The sequence below is a fragment of the Polistes canadensis genome, unplaced genomic scaffold, assembly GCF_001313835.1.
Source record: "Polistes canadensis isolate GaletaPanama2010 unplaced genomic scaffold, ASM131383v1 scaffold_99, whole genome shotgun sequence".
NCBI lineage: Eukaryota > Metazoa > Arthropoda > Insecta > Hymenoptera > Vespidae > Polistes > Polistes canadensis.
The window spans coordinates 192741-210101 of NW_014569646.1; the positions used below are offsets into that span (position 1 = coordinate 192741).

General features: G+C 33.1%; 1 long non-coding RNA gene across 1 annotated transcript; it reads left to right on the top strand.

The window, feature by feature from the left end:
• The first annotated feature begins 1612 nt into the window (after positions 1–1612).
• On the top strand, positions 1613–17275 carry LOC106787415. Its single transcript, XR_001381775.1, has 2 exons — positions 1613–2200; positions 16894–17275. It is a non-coding gene; the product is annotated as an uncharacterized LOC106787415 (long non-coding RNA).
• Positions 17276–17361: the final 86 nt, after the last annotated feature.

Genomic DNA, 17361 nt, shown 5'->3' on the forward strand with positions numbered 1-17361 from the left:
ACCCTACCAGTTCTTTACTTAAATTCCTTTTTCTTCTTCTTTTTTTTTCTTTTTTCAAAATATGAAATATTCTTCGATACGACATTTATTACAGGCTTCTTTTTTATTTCATCCGTTAGATATAATTTTGTATATTTTGGATATGAAATTATTGAACTTTTTAGGTTAAACATTGTTAAGCTGATCTCGTACGAAACTTCGAATGGATCTTTCTCTTTAACGGTATATATTTTAACTCGGATACGAACTAAGGAATATTAAATTGCGTTAGTTTATCTTTCTTCCGTAAAATAAATGGAAGGAATAGGAGGGGGACTGGGATAGAGAAATAGAGACACGTTTGTCTCTTTTTTTTTTTTACTTTAAAAGTTATTTCGAATCTCAAGGATGAATTTTTAGAGTGTAGAAAGATTACTTGAGATCGTAAGGAGTGTTCACTTAGGATTACTTTTGATCGTTACTAAAGAAAGAGAAAGATAAATACACAGATAGAGAAAGATGAGAGAAAGAGAGAGAAAAAGAGACGCATAACGCAAGAATACAGAACGTACAGCCGGAAATGCATTGAAAGTGATGAAGATGAATCCATGTGTGCGAATCAATTGTTGAATTCTAAATGATTGAATCGTATTGATCGTGATAAAAGCAATGAGCACCTACTAAACGAATACCATTCGCCTAATGTTATTTAAATAAATATGTATAATGATGTTTCATTTCTTTCAATAGGAATATATCACTGTGTGTGTATCAGTTTAACCTTTGCATAATATAGAATTGGTATCAGAATATAACGTAAATAAATATACACATATATGCATGTGCAGGCACATGCATTCTTAGAATACTGTAAATATATAAAAATTTATTGAAGCATTTAAAAAGAGAAAAAAAAAAGAATATAAAAGAAGTAGATACAGCGTCTGTAAATAAAATTCCTTTCTATGGTACACACTTCTATTATTCGCGAATATTCGATTTTGTCGAATCGGTTCCATGATGCATAACGTGATATGCGGAAAATATCACGTTGAAGAGAATCTTGCGAACAGTTGGTAGTTCTTCTTCGTGGACCGTGGTGCGGCATCTTGCTCGACTTTGTCCCGTCTACTTTAAGTCGGGAAGATCTTTACAGAATTTAGTAGAATTACCGTTCCTATCGTTCCTATATATATATATATATATATATATACAAAAACATAATAGAAAATCTTACGAATGAATAAATTGGATAAATCCTATAAACAAATACTATAATAAATTTTAACGAACAAACATAATCAAGACAACGTTTAAACATAAAATAATAAAATATAAATTAAATATAATCAAGAGAGAGAGAGAGAGAGAGAGAGAGAGAGAGAGAGAGAGAAATGTAATAAGTTTTTGAAGAAAGAAAAAAAAGAAAGAGATAGTTTCAACGAAGAGCAAAGAAGGGAGGGGGGGCGATTGAAACGCCACTAGTAGATACGGGCTTGACCTGACGCAGTCCTCTCTCTCCCCCCCAGGGCCTCCCTCGTTCACGCTACACCGCTAGTCGGTCGTGCCCCTCTCCCACCAGGATTCCCCTCTCCTCTTCCCTAGATATCGTGAGTCTGTCTCTGTTAGGCATACGAATCGTACGTAGCGTCTGGAGTGTATCGTTCTTTCTCTAACTCGGTCGTATTCGGTGTTAGTCGGTTATATTCGATGTTACTCGGTTAAACTCGGTAGGGCTCGGTCGGGTTCCTCTTTACACGCGACTCGTTGCTTGGCCTGACTCCTCTCTCTCTCTCTCTCTCTCTCTCTTGCTCGCTCGGTGTTGGTCGTAAATGGTTAGATGCGCATGCGCGAGTTGGCGTATCCTTCTTTCTCTCTCTCTCTCTCTCTCAGTTAAAACCCCCTACGATCGGTACGTCCCTGTCCTCTCGCGACCCCACCTACCCGCGACACGAAAACTCTTAGCCCCCCGGCCCTCCTTCCTTGCTGATATCCATCCCCTTTCCCCTAACGTCTCCCTGATTCCGCCTTGCCTGGCTGGCAGCCTGTGCCGTCCGTCCTTACGTCCGTCCGTCCGCCGTTTGGTAGGATCTATGCTTGTGTCGGTGGATTTCGTGACGTTAACCTGGCGGCCCTGAAAACGTCGTCGTTCGCGGACCGATCGTGCGTTTTCGACTGTGCCCTTACGACGTCTGCCCGTCGGTGTGATACGCGCACTAGTGTAACTCTATTTCTCTTTTCATTTCTTTTTTTTCATTCCACATTTTCTCTTCTTTCATCATCATCGTTGTCGTCGTCGTCGTTCTCGTCGTTCTCGTCCTCGTCGTTTTCGTTGTCGTCGTCGTCGTCGTCGTCGTCGTCGTGTATTTTAGTATTCGTAATCGTTATTAGCTAAGAATCATTATCATCGTCATCGTCATCGTCGTCATCAATTTTGTGTGTGAACGCATATGCGGTAGCAGCAGCCAATTGGACTAAACCAGAGATATATTATACACAAGATATTGTTTAAACAGGGTAAGGAAGGAAGGAAGGAAGGAATGATGGAATGAAATAAGGAACGATGAAGAGGAATAAATGTGGCGTGATGGTGATGATGAATAATAACGCCACGTTACTCAAAAAAATATCGCGTCGTTGTCGTCTTCTTCTTCTTCTTCATCTTCTTTTTCATCATCTTTTGATTACTGCAGTACACCCACAACAGAAGATCGTGTAGCCAGTGTAACTATTTTGTGCTCCAAGCCCTTTTCCTCCCCTACCTCCTCCCCCGTCGCGAATATTACATCCATATACAATCCTAGTTACAAACACCTATCGTCTCAACCTGTTATTATTATTATTATTATTATTATATTAAATTTCATTACCGACGGTTCAACGAATTCTTTTCCAAATACGAAATATCATCAAAACTTATTTCTCTCGCTTTCACCGCGTCGTTATTATGTGCTTTGTCTCTCTCTCTCTCTCTCTCTCTCTCTCTCTCTCTCTTTCTTTCTCTCTCTGTCTCTCTCACTCTCTCTTACTCGGTCTTGCTCGTTCGTTCTCCTTTACCACCCCCTCTCACCCTCCTACTCCTCCTCCTTCTCCTCCTCCTTCACCGCCACCTCTTCCTCCACTGTTCATCTTTCTCTCTTTCTTATATTACTTTATTTATCTTTCATTTTCTTTCTTTTTTCTTTTTATATTGTATTTTTTTTTTTTTTTATTCTTTACACAACAAATACGGAATGTGTTCATTCATCGTATTATATCCCATCCCTTCCTTGTTCCTTTTATTTTTATTCCCCGATGCAATTATGCAAATAACGAATGGCAAAGAGACAAAGAAGAGAGAGAGAGAGAGAGAGAGATATAATATATATGTAAAATAAAAATCGAAGTTCTTTAAAAATTGTGAGTGAACGTGTGCAAGAAAGAGAAGCATATACCGTGTGTATGCGCGTGTGTGTGTGTGTGTGTGTGAGAGAGAGATAGAGTGAGCGGATGGAAAATCGTGAAACACGGAATACGAGAAACGCTTGCTCGTATGTTTTTCTCTCTCTTTCTATCTTTTTACTGCACCTGCACCTGCAGCTCTAAACCTAAAACGATCGTGTATAGTTTACATTAGAGAGTCTAATCATAAAAATGTTTAATCAGAAGCACGACGACGGAATAATATTACTTGTACTTTAGACAATCCTTTCGATGATAAAAGATAAGAATATCACGATAATTTGTTGGTAATATAGGTTATATTACGCGTTCTCGTGAATTTCTCTGACCGCCGTCGGTGTAGTTCGTTGTCGTTCGTCAATCGTCGTTGTTCACAAATTCCGCGTTTATAAAGGACACATCTCGAGGATTGGTGGAAAGGGTTTGGGGAATTGTGTATTCGTCTGGATTCTCGTTCGTTCCTTCGTTCCTTCGTTCATCACAATTCGATTCTGTTTGATTCTATTTTGGGGTTGTTTTATTTTCTAGTAAATTAGGTAATCCGTTACTTTACGATATACACACACACACACAATATATATTGCATATATTATATCTGTATATGGTGCGTGCGTGCGTGTGCGTGTATATTTATTGCGCGTGTATGTATTATATTCCAGTTCGTCCACTTAACTGAACTATAGACAAAACACAAGTTTTCATCTAACTTCGTCGTGTGTTGCATATTATTAAAACAAGATTGTTAGTAGTGTTTTCCTACAAACGAAGGAGGAAGGGTCGATTGAAATATGTCGTGTTTACGTGATCAACAAAACTACTGTTACTTCTGTTACTACTGATTCTTTCAAAAGTTACCGACCAATGAAGAGGAACTAGTGTTGTTCTTATTGTTTTCGTGTGATAAAAAAAGAAGGAAGATCTTCGATCGTTACCCTCATATACAGGATTCTAACCTATCAAGGTTGATTGCAGGTGCGTTTAATAATTCTTGGAAAGAGGATACTCTCTACCACTCCTTAAAACTTGATCGTGGCTATAGTTCTTTTTTACTTTCGTCCTTCCTTTATTTCTTTCTTCTTCTTCTTCTTTTTGTAATCCTTCATTCAAAAATGTTACTGAAGAAAACGTAGACCCTAGGAAAAAGGGAAACCACTAAGGATAATAACATAAACGTCTGCACCATTCATCTGAATCGACAAAGCATCTGAGACACACGCCGAATTCTGAGGTAGTTGACCTACAGAAAAACAGAAAGAGAGAGAGAGAGAGAGAGAAATGAGAGGATACCTTGAAAAAGGAAAGAAGAAAGAAATGAAGAAACCGATAGATAGAAAAAGATAGATATAGATAGAAGATAAAGAAGAGACACCCGTCTTCTTCTTCTTCTTCATGGCCGTTAAGACGAGAGAAACTTTTCGAAGAGAGGAATACGTTTGAGAAGCAAACCCGAAATAGAGAGGACTATTAATAGTTCACGATATCTTCTTCTTCTTCTTCTTCTTCTTCTAATACTTCTGGATCCCGTCTCGTGTGAACTTGAAGAGAAATACTGGAACGCAGTGTGTGGTCGTCTTTACGAACAAAAATTCGTACGTATTATTATTATTATTATCATCATAATCATCATGATCATCATTATTATTATTATTGCATCCATATATATACATACATTCTTTTTCGTTATTATTATACCAAAAGTAGTGCCATATTGTAATACATTTGATAATAGGATAAACTAGAAAAGATAGGGAAAAATAAATAAATAAATAAATAGTATATGAGAAAGAGAAAGAAACAGAACTTCTTCATCTTTTCCTCTCATCATCGTCGTCGTCGTCGTCGTCATCGTCATCCCCGTTGCTTTTTTCCCCCACCATCAGCACCATAACCACACTTCTTTAATATCTTCCTCTCACCGCGCAACGCAATGCAGCGCCGCTCCGCGCCGTTTGTAAATCCCCCACTCTTTCTATTCCGCGCTAACTTTATCCCCACCATTTTACCAGTGTTACCACTCACGTTCTCTTCTCATTCGCCGCCGTCACTAGCACCGCCGCCGCCATTGCCGCTGCCATCCTCCACCACCTTTTCGTGGCCGTTGGCTCGACGACGACGATGACGATGACGACGATGACGACGACGAAGAAGTAGAAGACGAAAAGACGAAGACGACGATACAAATTGTCGTGGAATGTCGTCCGAGTTTACGAGGAAAATCGTCGGTCAAACCGACGGCAATATTTCCCCTATTTTACGTTTCTTATTCTTATTCCTCTTATTTTTATTTTTATTCTTATTGTTGATATTCTTGTTCGAACTTTTACTATTCCTCTATCTATGGCTCTCTCTCTCTTTCTTTCTTTCTCTTTCTTTCGTTCAGTTACTTGATATTTATTTTGATTTGTGTTTTTTTATATATATTTTTTTTTTATTTTGAGGTTATAACATTTAAAAATTTAATATCACAACCTTTGAAATTTGTAATACATTGACCGGTTATAAAGTACGTTTAGCATATATATACATGGGAGATAGTTATGTAATTATTTAAATTTAATATTGCATAAATATATTTACGATCTAGTAATCAAATTTATTATAGTATCTTTTATAGGGTTTTTTTTTTATATATATGTATATGTATATATTTTTTGATAGCATCAACTTTTAAAAAAGAATCGTTAGATTTAATATTATTTAATATAATAATTGTGTTTTATTTTGAATTTTGATATTAACAATTTTCTAACACATTTATATAATGTTACAATATTGAATGATTCATTTAATTATTATGAATTTGTGATTAGTATTTTTATTTATATTATAATTAGCAATATTGTAATCTCTTTAATTTATTGAATAATTTTTATCTAAATAATATAGAAAAATGTATTTGATATAAAGTTTGTGATCAGGGAAGAAATTTAATGTTAAACATAGTTTTTGCATTAGTATTGTTATACATTTCTTTTTATAATAACGTCATTTTAAGATGAATTGATATAGAAAAATAAACTAACTAGGGTGGAGGGAAGAAGTTTGTTGTTCGCAGACAAAATTAATGGGAATAAGAGTATTTAATTAAAAAGATGCCGTATTATATTGATAGATCGTTTTGATCATTTGAGTTTTAAGTTTAGTTAAATATAATGAGGGAATGTGAAAAAGTTGTACAGTTGTTGTGTAATCGTATAATTAATGAAGAAGAAGAAAAAAAGGGAGGGCGAAAAATTTGATTGAAATTTAAAAAGAATGTGATTTTAAGCTCGAGTTAATTTAATTAGATTTTTTTTTTTAATACGCGGATGATAAAAATATATATATATATATATATCGAATTTTATCGTTGATAAAATATTCATCAGATTTAGAGTATAATACATATTTGTGTACATTATGCTTTTTTGTTTTTTTGTTTTTGTTTTATTAAATACTCTATCATAATAGTTCTCGTGTTCTCGATACCGTGATGTTGTTTGTTTTTACTTTTTAATTAGTTTTTCGAGCTAATAGAAAGTGTTAATTTCGTAACAACGAAGGACAAATGTAAGCGAGATAGGAATTTTTATTGAAAAAGTATTGAGTGCAATTGTCGAGTGCATATTTTCCATTCGTTGTTGTTGCGCATTAATACAAATTCGATACGAATAATATTATACACTTGATTGATGATTTTCAATGATAGTAACAATAACAAACATTTATTCACATTTATTTTTAACATTCTTTCGTAGATTTTATTTTATTTGCTTTTAGTTTAAAATCTTATGTAAAATATGTATACACACACAAACTTTAATATAATTTTACCTATCGTATGCCATTTCTTTGTTTCAACAATCTCAAATCGTATATTATTATTAATAAGAAGTAAACACATATTGTTGCTATTTATTTTCTAAATTATAACTCGCGTATGAAATTTGATTTTAATTAAATATTTTTATTGCAATTCTTTTTTTGTTCTATTGTAAATTTTATTACTGCCATTAAAGTATAATTAAAAAGCTAGCAGCTTGGCTATGCGATATCACATCGGTCGCGCGCGTTTCTCAATTATTTATTTATAATATAATTATTTATATTCTTTATAATTACAAACATTTATTATATCAATATATATTTTTTAATACACGATACATACACAAAATCGTATTAAATTAATTAATGTAATAATTAAATATTAAATATATATAGTTATAGGTTATTATAGTAAATTAGAAAATGACGAAAGCTAAAGAGATATAATGAAGAGAGATAGAGATAGAAGACATTATTTCATAACTGTGCATTACTATCAATAGCATGTTATCGAAGTTCTCTTTCTCTCTTCCTCTCTTGTAGTAAACTAACGAAGATAATTATGATTCCGAGGTCAGAAAGATGAAGAGAGAGTATAATTTTATTCTTGAAATACCATTCTCTCTCCCTCTTTCTTTTTTTTTTTTTTTTTAATCTTTTTCTATGACATCTCATTTATTTCTTATTAATCATTCGTTTAAGATGAACGTTCTTTTAAGAATTTCCAATAATTTAGCGATTGAACATCTTCAACTCGAAACTATTAACCTGCGATGTTGAATAATTTCGTCATTAATATATAAATAAAAAAGAAAATAGTCTTTTTCTCGTTTATTTATTTCCGATGATTGAATTATAAAATTATATATGGATTCTTTTCGTTCTATAAGCAGACGCCATTTTTGTTTTTGAATAAACCAATGAAACAAAAGATTGATGCTCATTTCGTTATCGAATTAACCAATGAGAGAAAAGTGTCCGGTGGCCATTTTATTTCATACAGAATTGTGTTGAACTTCGTTTGAATTGTTTTTTCTTTTTAATATATTGGGATTATTGTTTAATAAGAAGTAAAAATTTATCTCGTTTATTCTTTTGAAAAATGTTGACATATGAATTTTAATGTTTTACCCTAAGACGAAAAGATTATTAACAATCTTCATTTATATTTTCCTTTCACATGTCCAACTTTGTTCTATCCAAATAGGAATGACCACGTCGAATAAAAATGTTAGATAGAGTAAGCTCGTCGTTCTAGCTACTTCCGCTTTAAAAAACTAGCAGTAATATACCACGTTTATAGTTTTCCGTGAGCGACGGGGTCCTCCGCCGTCGGCAACACCATAAAAAGAAAGAAATAGAGAAAAATACCGGACCGAAATTCAATGTAACTTTTTTCTTTTTTTGTTGTTGTTTTCATACAAAGTATAAATATTACTCCAAACGATCATAGAATGTTTGTAATCTTCCGTTTCTCTATAATTGCAAACACATTATTATTATTATTATTATTATTATTATTATTATTATTATTATTATTATTATTATTATTATTATTATAATTATTATTGCACACGGTTATTATTACATAACCATCCAATCAAGAAGTACCATTGTAGTCATTTATTATCATTTATCTTGAAGAAACTTCTTTTGATCACAAAGAAAATACATTAATTTAAGCCTAATCTTTTTTGTAAAAATATATATATATGTATTTACTTTTTATTATTCAATGTTCAAAAGTTATTTGTCTTAGTTTTATATTTTATTTCACTTCACAATCAATGATTACTTGTATTTATTTGTATTTAATAGAAAAATAGTTGAATTTAACAGTTTAAGATTAAATCAAATTCGAAATCATTTTCTTTCAAAATGGCGCCAGACGAAATCCTTACAACGCAATCTGGATATTGTACAACAGTGTTATAACCGTAGACACTTATTTAGTTTTTATATTCTTATATATTCACTACTACACTAACGGTTTAGAAATAAGCATAATAGCATTTTTTACTATCTTCCTTTCTTTCTTTTTCTCAGAGATAAAAAGCAGAGTTCTTACATGAACTCGTACGACTTCTCAGCGTCTATTATTTCCTTTCCTCGGTTTAACTCCTATTCTCATTCTAATTTCTTATTCTTATTTGCAAGTTTTCTACGTAGACCCCCGTCGGCCGGCGTTGGTCGGTTGAAACTATTCCAATAATGAAATATATTTGAATATTTTAATTTTAAATTAGAAAGATTATATACATAACGCAATATTATATATATGGAACATATTTATTTAGATAAAATTTCGTTCTACAATCAGCCGCCATTTTTGTTTTTTAACAAACCAATGAAATAAAAGATTGGCAGTGGGGCAGGAGGGGGCTCAGTTTATTTCTTATACGTAATGGCGTACCTTTACTTTTTTCTCTCTTTAATAAGTAATAGATGTGTGTATCGGGTTTGTTCGTAAAATTTCTTTCGATTAATATTTTGAACAAATAAATAAAATACACTTTTCACTTAATCGCGTTAAGAATTTTTTGATTAGCCAATAGGAATGCTATCCACCATTTTGTTACTAGATGAAACTTCACGTTGATTTTGTTAAAAATATATTTTATAATATATTCTCTAAAAAAATATTAATCTCTACGAAATTTGTGAATAAAATTGAATACATATGTGTGTGTTTGTGTGTTACGTATAATACTTGACATGTGAAATAAAATATTGAGATATACAAATGAGCAGTCTTGTTTCAACATATATATTTTCTTGAATTCGTTGGCTTTCTTCAATTCATACTGGCGCTCAACAACGTTGGCTACAGTAAAGGTTGGCCTCGTTCCACCTGAGTATGCACCATATGTCTCTCTCTCTTTCTCTATCATTCTATTTCCCCTTTGTACATTTCTATATTCATATATTCTAGCTAGTGCATAGATTATATGTAATCTATGTACACGTGCCGTATATACATTAATATACTTCAAAAAGAAAAAAAAGAAAAACAAAATAAAAGAAAATTACTAATTAAATAATACATGTAACAAAAATAATATAATTAACATAATTAAGAGATTTCATATGCGTATATATATAAAATCAGCACCGAAAAAGAAAATCATTTATAATTTAAATATTTTTTTGAAATATAACCCAAACACCTGTATATATATATGTAACATAGTATAATATATTTATTTATTAATTTATTGTATATAATGACTACTTTTTCACTATGAAAAATTATCGAGATAGGTTCGTGAAAAGTCAGAACTTTTGCTAAATCTCATTCGTTAGTAACGTTACGTGTATTCGGTAATATTCGGCTCAGTTCGGTTCGGTTAGTCTCCGGGCGTACCTGAATGATACATCGTAGTGGTTATCGGTAGGGGTGGTGGGGATAACGGGGTATAGCAAAAAAGGGATGGATAGAATGAGAGGAGTGGTGGGAGGAAGCTCAGTACGGGCACACGTAGCAGCTCGATGAGAAACAATCGGATGATGATGATGATGATGACGACGACGATGATGGTTCGTGATCTGTCCAGGAAGTAAAATATTTGCGAGAAAAATTCTTGGGTTTTTCTTTATTCGTTTTTTTTTCTTTATTATTCTTACTCACGTCAATTTTTTTTTCCTCATTATTGAATTGATCATCGAATATGGAAAAGTTTTGCAACGTGTATGTCGGACACACACACACACACACACATATATTTTCTTTTTATGTAATCTGTGCCTCTCCTTTTTGAAATGCAACTATGCACGTGTAGTACGCGATTCTACGAATCCATATGTATGATTATATATATATATATATAATAAACGTCATAGATGTAACTGGAATCAACAGAAGCCAAAATAGCAACACAACGAACATAGCAGTCGCAAAACGAAGAGAGATACATATAATTCTTTTCCTCTGTGTGTGTGTGTGTTTGTTGTGTCCTTGTTTATATCTCACTTTGCTGATATATATGCATATGAACCTGTTTCATGATCTCCTCCTCTTCCTCTCTCAATTTTTCCTTTCAATTTCTTTCATTTTTCTTTTATTTCTCTTTTTTTTCGAGATTATAAATGGTACTTTAATTTTGTGATAATTGTTATTGAAAATTGGTCTATTTTTCTTCTTCTTCCAATTAAACTACGTTCATCATCCACACACACATATTTTATGAACATTTAATGTAAAAGTATTTTATCGTAAGTGCATTACACAAAAAGAAACGTTTAAATTGACATGTATTATTCCGTATAAAATAGTAAAATAAAAAAAAACCAATATGGCGATTCATTTGTCATTCGTCTGTTTATTTGCCTGCTGTCTGTCTGTCCGTCCGTCCGTCCGTCTGTATTTCTGCACACTTTCTTATCACGTTGATCTTGAATTTTAAATTTAAACTCGTCCGAATAAATATTTACTGAATATGTCGCGTATTATTTATATGTGTGCGAGTGTATGTGTGTATGCGCGCGCGCGAGATTCTCTTTGTGTATTTCTCTATCTCTTTCTTTTATTTTTTTTTTTGTGTTGTATGTAAGTTTCCACATAGGAAAAAGTTAAAAACGTTTAGAAATGCACGTGAAATCGATTGAACGGTGTGGGGGAGGGAGAGGAGGGATAAATGAAATGGTTCTTAAAACGAGATGTTGGAAGGTGGCGGGGTGGTTCCAGAAAAGGGGAATGTTAGTATTGCAAAGGGATAAAGTTTATCGAGGGGGTGGAATAATATATAGGATTTCTCTCTTCGTTGATCGAATACCACCATCACCACCATCATCTCTCGTAACAACTTTTTCTTCGAACATTTGGAAATTCCTTTTACGGTTTCTTTTTTTATTCTTTTTTACGGTTTTATATCGAAACATTCTAACGGATTATTAGGGGTATACCGACACACGAGGAGAGAGAGCAGGGGGAAGAGATATAAAATGTGGATAGAAGAACTTTTCCTTTTTTTTTTATTTTTCTAATAGAATTTCATCGATTTATACGAAGCTTTTTTTCAATAGAAAATCGAGAGAGAGAGAAAGATTCTTCTTCTTCTTCTTCTTTGGTCGTCATTCGGAGCACCGTTAAATGTAATTTTTTTAAATCCATTTTTTATGATACCATAATTCCAGAAATTTTTCCTGTCCACAATATCCAATCGTATCAAAGTAATAATACTAATTATAATTTTATTCTTTTTTTCAATGTTTAAAAAGAAAGATTCTCAAAACAGCGTATTCGGTGCACCGTAAGATAGAAAGAAAGAAAGAAAGAGAGAGAGAGAGAGAGAGTATTTGAATAAAAAGCGAGGGAAAAAAAGATGGCTGCTTTTCGTATGCGTCAAAGGAAGGAACGAGCGGAACGGACGGAACGGAACGAACGAACCACCGAGTTGTATATGCATATGTGTTATTTTATTTCTTTTTTTTTTTTCTTTTTTTTTGCATACTGTTTGAGTTACCGAGAGGAAAAAGAATATATGAAAAAGAAGAAGAAGAGAATACGACTAAGTCGATACGTTGAAAAGGGATAGAAGATAATACGATGCAGCATATATAAATATGTGTGCGTGTGTGTGAATGAATGTATGTGAACAAGGACGAAGAGGTCACAGAGTAAGAAGAAGAAGAAGAAAGAGGATCGTTTGTAATAATAGTTAGTAGTGGTGTTGAATGGACAAGTCCATGTTCCCCATAGTGAGAGGATTGGAGGGGGTGTCACAGAGTAGAAACGAAGGGAAAAGTTTGATAGTATTGGTGACCATGCGTGTTGGTGGTGGTGGTGGTGTGGTGTAGTTCAAAACGTAAGGACTGCGTCGTCTCGACAAACTCTAGGCAAAGCTTCTGAGAAGGGCGAGAAGGAGGGTGGCAGGGGGGAAGGGTAGGGAGGGGAGGGCAGTGTGCTTGCACCACGCTTGTTTACTTTAAGCCAACCAATGGAGGAGGACTAGGGGAATATCTTTCTTGGCTCGTTGTATCTTCTGTTGTACTCTCTTCCCTTCCCTCCCCCCTGTCTTCCTTCTTCTTTCTTTTTTTTTTTTTTTTCGAAGACGACTCCACCGAGTATATGTGTAGTTGTTTTATTTTATATTTTTTTTAACCACAGTACATCTCTGTATTTTCTCTTCTTCTTTTTTTAAATTTTGTGCAAATAAATTTTGTGGAAAATCGTTACCAATAATTGCGAAAGGATTCACTTTCCTATTCGATTCGTAATACATTTTTAAAACACACCCCATATATATACTTAAATAAAATATTTTATTTCTTATAATATATAGTTCACACGATTCTTTCTATTTCCTTTTAATATTCATTCTCGTAGCGCATGTAGGATTGTTGTAAGGTGACAATCTCGATTGATTCGTTGAAAAATAAATGAGAAATCTAGTCTTTTTTTTTTTTTTTTTTTTTTAATTTTATCTTTCGCAAACTTGGAAATAAACAGATCAATTTTGATTGGCCGAATTTCCCGCCATTTTTTCTCTTTTTCTTGTGCTACTTAACCTCTTATGTTAGGGATAAGAAACTTACATTAGTAATGTTACACTGCTGTTACTACTAGCTCTACACATTTAGATGTTCGTCGTCATCGTGTCGGCAGATGCTTCCTCGTACCATCGTTCCCACTGTTCAACAGATCGATCGACCTCTTTACTTCTCTGTATATTTCAATGTATGTATGTGTGTGTTTCTCTCTGTGTGTGGTGGAACTGTGTTCATACACGAGCAGCAAGAATAAAACGTGTTTCTCTAATGAAATATTTTATGTTTACAATTAATGCACTTTTTTTTTCTCTCGACAATAATTTATATGTGTGTGTGTGTGTGTTATTTTTGTCTGTTTTTTTTTGGAAACACCAAAGTGAAAAAAGTGTGTCTTCGGATTCCAAATACGTTGTTCTCACGTTCCCTTTATCTTTTTTTTATATTTTGTTTTTGGTTCAGCTGTTTCTCTCTCTTTTTTTTTTTTTTCGAAATAAAGTCGTTTCCATTAGAATCGCTTAGTTTTTAAGAGGTTAGAGCATAAAAAAAAAGAAAAGGAAAGAAGAGAAAGAGAGAGAGAAAGACTTTTAAACTTGTCGACTTCCTAGCCGAGTTTTATCGAGGTTGAGTTGACATTCTTTTGAGTGTAATTATTTACTCTCTCTCTCTCTCTCCTTTTCCGTCTTTCTTTCTTTTTTCTTGTTATTTAAATTATTTACACACACACACACACAAAATGTAATCGGCGTAATAATTTTATTAATACATACATATCTTTCTCGAAATATAACCCAATCTTGAATTGTACGCGGGAGCGCGGCGGCCATATTGGAATATTTAAAAAATTCATTCCCCAAAAACATAACCTAAATATTGAATTTTCTTTATTTCTTTCGACGATATTGTTATATAATAATTAATGATAGTAATTGATTTTAATAATTAACAATCCTTTTAATCAGAGATTAAATTCATCCATTCGCGAATAATAATTAATATCAATAATATAATATATATGTATATATTGAAATGAAAATATATATATTTTCCGATAAAACCATTTTGTTTAATCGTTGTTGCTAACTAATTTATCTTAAGAGTAAAAGCGAGAAAGAAAGAGGGTACAGGATGAACATTATATAAAGAGAAAAGTGTACTCTCAGGACTCTGTGCACTGTCTGGGTATTAATTAGCAAGTACCGAAGCTCAGTTCACTGTACCGAGTGACCTTGCGTTTAGCGCGCTTGCGTGTGAAATATATAAACGATGCGATTAGACGATGAACGCGTTCGTAATTAGACTGATTAGACGTTCATTTTCATTTTTTTTTCTTTCTTTCTCTTTCTCTCTCTCTCTCATATTCTCTCTTACGTTGTATAGTCATCATTTACATACATATCATAGGTTAACCTATTTAACATACACCGACTTACATCAGCAGCACGTATCTTGTCGTACACATTTTATTTTTCAATATAAATATTATTGCAATTGATGAAATATTATACTGATTTTGTTTATTTTTTTCTCTTTTGGTTTGTTACAGGAATGGGAATAAAATCGAAGGACGGGAGAATAATTACTGGCAGAAGGATTATTTCGAAGATGAAAATATGACGTCATTACTTCTCTCTTTCTATCACTCCTTACGAAGATTAGAAGAAATTCAAGATGGCCGACGAGTGGATTGTTCGGAAAACAAATAAAAAAAAAACGATGATATATATTTTTTTTTGAATTAAATATAATAATTATATTATACCGATCTCTCTCGAGTAATCGGAATAAAAGGAAAGAGAATTAGTAACGGAAAAGTACAAATGTTAGAGATCACGGTTGTTTTTGTTGGTTACGCCAATGCGCGTATAAATATTGTTGGAATTATATGCCCCAGATGACATTTTCAACAGGGGAAGATTTTTTTTTGTGTTTAAAGGGTTGTCGTAGAAAAGAAAGTGAAATTATCGGGAAATAATAAAAGAAGGAACGAACAAAAGGAACAGAGAGAGAGTCCTGCCGAAATGTGACGCCACGTTTGATCCATCCCTTCATTTCCCTCCCCCCTCTCACACCCTCCTATTCGTATATATATATATAAAGGGTAGTCCAAAAGTTCTGAAGTATTTTTATCAATCAATGAAGTATCATTTCAATTGTAAATCATGTAGAAACTTTTTGGGCTCACCCTGTATAGAGAAGAAGAAGATTAAATTACAAAAAGGTCAAAGAATCCTGAAGGCTGCTGCATCTTCCTTTCCTTTTCTTTCCTTTTCTTTCCTTTCCTCTCTCTCTATATACAGGGTGGGACATTGAAAAAGGAACATCCTAGATTATTTTTTCTTTTATTCGTGAATAAAAAAATGTTAGAGGAAGAAAGTAAAAATATTTTAAAGGATCCAACTAGTAGTAGTAGTAGTAGTAATAAGATAAATTTCTTTTCATTGTTAATATTTATATTTTCTTTCTAAAAATAAAAAAAATTTGTAATATAAATTTCATTTATAAGATGAGAATTTTTCCCCTAACGCAGCATGCTGCGTGTGCCTGCCATCGTTCGTCTAGGAAAACTATGAACGGTTCAGGAATTATACTATTTAGGTTAGAATCTTGAAAAGAATATTTTTCTTCGAAGATCCCGAACAGATTGTCGAATGATGGTGACGGTCAGTTGGGTCTTGTTGAGTCCCAAAAAGATCAAAATAAATTATTATAGTGGACTCTAAGAGTGGTGGGTTGAAAAGTTTGGAAAGTGTGTGTTGGTGGTGGGGGGGTTTCAGCTGGGTTCGAAACGTGTTTTTCTCATAGATGATGGTTTTAGAAAGAAAGGAAAAGTTGAAAGATGTCGTTGGGACTTAGTGGAAGAAGACCTTGGTTGAAGAAGGGTGGGTGGTAGTGGTGGTGGTGGTGGTGGTGGTGAGAGTAGAAAATTGTTGTTCAGGAATTAAGATTGAATCTTTGTAGGAAATCATTGTAAATTTGTTTAGGGAATTTAAATAGGGTATAGAAAATATTTTTGAGGTTATATTAATAATTTGTATGGTGTTGTATCTCAATCATATAAAGGTGTTGTTCCAATTGAAATATCTCATCCTGTATATATAAACTTAATTCTAATTACAGTAAAGTAAGAAAAATGAAATGAGAGATTGATTTTTTTTTACATTTTTGTTTATTTTTCTTTAGAAATCATTGGCGGAGGTGGTGGCGGCGGATGCTGTGGAAAAAGAAGAAGGAAAGCTAAAATACGGGAATAAAGGAATAAAACAAGTGGAAAATAAAACGATGCTAGGTGCGGTAGTAATAGTAGTAGTATTAGTGTCGACGATGATGACGATGACAATGGTTATTAATACGTGACACACAGTGCAGGGTCTCGCGTGTTGGTGTGCCCGCGGGTTTCAAGTGTGCACGAGTGTGTAAAAGTGAAGAAGAAAATATCACATATATATGCACACACATCCATTATATATATATATATATATATATATATAAGAAAAGGGGTGAACGTACAGTGAGTGTTGTAATTGAAGTAGTGACAAACAAAAAAAAAAAAGAAAAGGAAAAGGAAAGTAGAATATTAAAATAATAACTAATATTAATAGTAATAATAATATCTATAATAATAATAATAATAATAATAATAATAATAAT